Genomic DNA, 6,000 nt, shown 5'->3' on the forward strand with positions numbered 1-6,000 from the left:
ACAGTAGATTAAAAAAATTATTCATCACAATCAAGTGGGATTTATTCCACAGTTGCAAGAATGGTTCAGTATTCACAATCAATCAAAGTGATACAGCACATTAATAAAAGAAAGGATAAGAACCATATGATCATTTCAATAGATGCAGAAAAAGCATTTGATAAAGTAAAACATCCACTCATGATAAAAACCCTCAACAAAATACATTTAGAGGAAACACATCTCAATATAATAAAGGCCATATACAAAAACCCACATCTAATATTATCCTCAATGGAGAAAAACAGATTTTCCTGTATGGTCAGGAATAAGACAGAGATGCCACTGTCACCAGTGTTACTTGACAGAGTACTGAAAGTCCTACTGACAGCAATCAGGCAACAAAAAGAAACCAAAGACATCCAAATCAGAGACATCAAATCCAATAAAAGACATCAAACTTTCACTATTTGCAGATGACATGATACTCTATAGAGAAAACCCAAACACTCCACCAGAAAGTGCTAGAACTGATATAGAAATTCAGTAATGTCCCCAGCTTCAAAATCAATGTACAGGGGCGCCTGGGTGGCGCAGTCGGTTAAGCGTCCGACTTCAGCCAGGTCACGATCTCGCGGTCCGTGAGTTCGAGCCCCACGTCGGGCTCTGGGCTGATGGCTCGGAGCCTGGAGCCTGTTTCCGATTCTGTGTCTCCCTCTCTCTCTGCCCCTCCCCCGTTCATGCTCTGTTTCTCTCTGTCCCACAAATAAATAAACGTTGAAAAAAAAATTAAAAAAAAAAAAATAAAGAACAAAATCAATGTACAGAATTCTGTGGCGTTTTTATACACCAATAATAAAGCAACAGAAAGAGAAATTAAGAGATCAATCCCACTTACAATTGCACCAAAAACCATAAGATGCCCAGGAATAAACCTAACCAAAGAGGTAGAGATGTACTCTGAAAACTATAAATCACTGATAAAAGAAATTGAAGGTAACACAAAGAAATAGAGATGTTCCATGCTCATGGAGCAGAACAAATATTGTTAAAATGTCTATACTACCCATAGCAACCTACACATTAAAAAAAGTCCCTATCAAAATATCAACAGGAGTTTTCTCAGTGCTAGAACAAACAATCCTAAAATTTGTGTGAAGCCACAAAAGATCCCAAGAACCCAAAACAACCTTGAAAAAGAAAAACGAAGCTGGTGGCATCACAATTCCAGACTTTAAGTTATATTACAAAGATAGAGTGATCAAAACAGTATGGTACTGGTGCAAAAATAGACACAGAGATCACTGGAACAGAATAAAAAACCCAGAAATGAATCCACAAATGAATCAAATAATCTTCACCAAGTCAAGAAATAATATCCAGTGGGAAAAAGACAGCCTCTTCAACAAATGGTGTTGGGAAAACTGGCAGCAACATGCAAAATGATTAAATTCGACGACTTCCTTTTACAACATACACAAAACCAAATTCCAAATGGATTAAAGACCTAAATATGAGATCTGAAACCATAAAAGTCCTAGAGGAGAACACAGGTGGTAATCTCTTTGACACCGTCCATAACAATTTCTTTCTAGATATGTCTCCTGAGGCAAGGGAAACAAAAGTAAAAACAAACTACTAGGACTTTATTAAAAGAAAAAGCTTCTGCACAGTGAAGGAAATAATCAAAAACAGAAAGTCAATCTACAGAATTGGAAAAGATAATTCCAAATTATATACCTGATAAAGGGTTAATATCCAAAATATATAAAGAACTTATAAAACTCAACATTCAAAAAACCAAATAATCCAATTATAAAATGGCAGAAGACATGAATAGACATTTTTTCCAAAGACATATAAATGGCCAACAGACACATGAAAAGATTCTCAATACTACTCATCATCAGGGAAATACAAATCAAAACTACAATGAGATATTACCTCACACCTATAAGAATGGATAAAATCAACAACACAAGAAACAAGAGGTGTTGTTGAGGATATAGAGAAAGAAGAACTCTCTTGCACTGCAAAGTGGTGCAGCTACTCTTGAAAATAGTATAGAGGTTCTTCAAAAAGCTAAAAACAGACCTATCCTATGATTCAAATATATAAATATATATCTACACACACTCACAATGGAATATATATATATGTATATATATATTAGTGGAATGGAATATATACATATACACACGTATACATGTATATTCAATGTATACAATGTATACAATGGAATATATACATATATAATATACATATCTATACATATATATGTGTATATATATATTCCATTCCACTAGTATATATATGTATATATATATGTATATTCCATTTTGTGTATGTGTGTGTGTGTGTGTATATATATATATTTGTGTATGTATGTATATATGTATATATATGTATACACACATACACAAAATGGAATATATATATATATATGTATATACTAGTAGAATGGAATATATATACACACATATACACAAAATGGAATGGGATATATATATATACACAAAATGGGATATTCAGTTATAATTCCATATACACAAAATTGAATATTAATTCAGTTATAATTCCATATACACAAACAATATTAATTCAGTTATAAAAATGAGATCTTGTCCCTTGTAAGGACATGGATGGAGCTAGAGAGTATTATGCTAAGCAAAATAATTCAGTCAGAGAAAGACAAAACCATATGATTTCTCTCATGTGAAATTTAAGAAACAAAACCAAATGAATATATGGTTAAAAAGAGTGGAAAACCAGAAACAGACTCTTAACTTACTAGAGAACAAACTGATGGTTATCAGAGGGATGTGAGCAGGGGGGGATGGGCTAAATAGGCGGTGGGTATTAAGGAGGGCACTTGTTGTGGTAAGCACCATGTGTTGTATATAACTGTTTACTCCCTATATTGTAGACCTGAAACTAATGTTTATACAGTATGTTAATTTAACTGGAATTTAATAAAACCTTAAAAGCCAGTGTTATGTAAATGGACAGTGGTTTTGGTTGCACAACATTGTGAGTATATTTAACACTACTAAATTGTGCATTTAAATGTGGTTAAAATGACATATTGTATGTTATGCATATTTTACCACAAAATTTAAAATTGATAAATAACTTCAGAATACTCCAAGGCTTAGGTGGCTTCTCAGTTAGATATCCCAAACATTTAATGAATAAACAGTACTATCTTACACAGAATCCTCCAGAAAATAGAGAAAGAATATTCCTCAACACATTCTGTGAGGCCAGTATTGCCTTGGCATCACAACCAGAAAAGACAATATGAGAAAAGAAAACCACAGGCCAAATTTATCAGGAATTTAGGTGTGAAAATCCCAAACAAAATGTTAGCAAATCAAATCTACTGATATATAAAAATATAACAGATTATGACCAAGTGAGACTTATTCTATGAATGCAATGTTGATTCAATATCGGAAAATCAAACAATGTAATTCACCATATCAATATACTACAGAAAAAAAATGACCATTTGAATAGATTAAAAAAAAGAAAAGAAAAAGAAACCAAAAACATATGACACAATCCCACATCCATTCCCAACAAAACTCTCAGCAAACGTGGAATACAAGGGAACTTTCTCAACCTGAGAAAGGGTATTTCTGTTTAAAAAAAAAACTTACTTAATGGTGAAAAACTAAATGATGTCCCTTTACAATCAAGAACAATGCCAATATGTCCACTCTCACCGCTCCTATTCAGCATCATACTAGAGATCCTAGACAAAGCACTAAAGAAGGGCAGGGGGAGAAAGAACAGAGATTGAGAAGGAAGAAATACAGCTGCTTCTGTTTGTACATTACATAATTATTACATAGAGAATCTTAAAAAAATATACAAAAAAAATCACTAGAGCTAGTAAGTGAATTTAACAAATCCACAGCTTACAAGATCAATATAAAAATATCATTTTTTAAATAAAATAGGAATGAAATAATGGATATTTAAATTTTTTTAATTTTATTTTTTAATATGAAATTTATTGTCAAATTGGTTTCCATACAACACCCAGTGCTCATCCCAACAGGTGCCCTCCTCAATGCCCATCACCCACTTTCCCCTCCCTCCCACCCCCCATCAACCCTCAGTTTGGATATTTAAATTTTATTTTATTTTTTTAAAATGTTTATTTATTTTTGAAAGAGAGAGAGAGAGTGGGGTAGGGGTAGTGAGAGAGGGAGACACAGAATAGGAAGCAGGCTCCAGGCTCTGAGTTTTCAGCACAGAGCCTGACATGGGGCTTGAACTCACGAACTGTGAGGTCATGACCTGAGCCAAAGTCGGACACTCAACCGACTGAACCACTCAGGTGCCCCAGGATATTTAAATTTTAAAGAATAGTGCCATTAATTCTCCTTTTTTTAAGTATTTTATTTTTATATTTTTTAAGTTCCGTTAGTTAATATACAAGTGTAATATTAGTTTCAGATGTACAATTTAGTAATTCAACACTAACATAAAACAGTTGGTACTCATCACAAGTGCACTTCTTAATCCCCATGACCTTATTTAAACCATCCCCCTACGCACCTACCATTTATAATAGCACCAATAAACATGAAATACTTCGATGTAAATATAATATGTGTAAGGTCTGTGTGTTTAAAATTAACAAAACACTGATGAGAGAAATTAAAGAATATCTAATAAATGTAAGGGTATACCATGTTCAAGAATTGAAAAACTCAACATTGTTAAATGTAAAATGTCCCCAAAGTTTTTCTATAGATTCAGTATAAATCCCATTTATAGTCCCTGAAAGATTACTTGTAAAAATCAATAAGCTGGTTCTAAAATTTATATGAAAAGCCAAGGGAACTAGAATTATTGGATAAGCAATAAATTTCTTTATGATTTAAGCACATTTAGTTGAGTTTTATTTGTTGCAGCTAAAAGCATCACAGCCAATAAGAAAGCAATTGTTTTGGCAATAATATTTCTTAATGATGCCCAAATGTAAAATAAAATAGTCTTGCCAATTCAGGATGATAAAGCTCATTAAAGATACTTGAAATATTCATTTATAATACATTCTTCATAAGATGTTCAATAAATAATAATATTTGTTAATTTTTTGCTGTAGGCCAGCACTCTTCTAGGTGCCTTAAATATATTAAATGATTTAATACTTATGATTCTATGATTTTGGTACTATAAGCCCATTTCAATTGGGAATTAAGAGCTAAGAGAAGTTAAGAGAAGGTAAGTCTTCATCATCATGTGCTGAGTAAATGGAAAGAGTGTTATTTGTATCCAGGCAGTGTGGCTTCAGAGCAATAGCACTTGACCATTACTCTAATGTGAACTCTTTCTACAGTATGGATACTTACCTACTATTTGTATTTCATTATAGATAATCACATACAATCCCATATGGAATTCTAACAACTATTTTTTAATAATAAACTTATTTAAAATTTTTAATAATATTAACAGAGTTCTTATATGTTGAACTAACAGAATCACAGATTTAGAACCTTTTGGTTTTTTTTAAATTTCATGCACTTACATTTTTAGACACCTACTGTGATTTTAATTCTGCTAAAAGGAGAACATCTGCCAAATATTTGCCTTTTTTTGGCTGAGTTCATCTACGTTGGTGGAGGAAGCAACAAAGAGGAACCACAACTCCAAATCTAATTCTGAAGAACAACACATAACAATATAGAAGTATCCTTGTCTGCTTAGAATAGGGACTAACGAAAGATAATCCTGGGCACAGCCAGGCACATATCTGAGAGTTTGGGAAGAGCATATTTTATTTTTAATTCAGAGAATATATGGATTTAATTTTACAAGACTAAATTATTGAATTACTAAAGATTCTTTTCATTCTAGAGGAGATAAATTGAATTTACTAAGTTCATACTATGTATGTGTCAGTTTTCTATCCCTGCTTTAACAAATTACCACAACCATGGGGGCTTAAAACAGCACACATTTATTAGCTTACAGTTCTGTAGGTGAGAGATCTGACATGGG

Source organism: Puma concolor, chromosome B2 (assembly GCF_028749965.1).
Source record: "Puma concolor isolate L17-30 chromosome B2, mPumCon1.1.hap2, whole genome shotgun sequence".
Classification (NCBI taxonomy): Eukaryota; Metazoa; Chordata; class Mammalia; order Carnivora; family Felidae; genus Puma; species Puma concolor.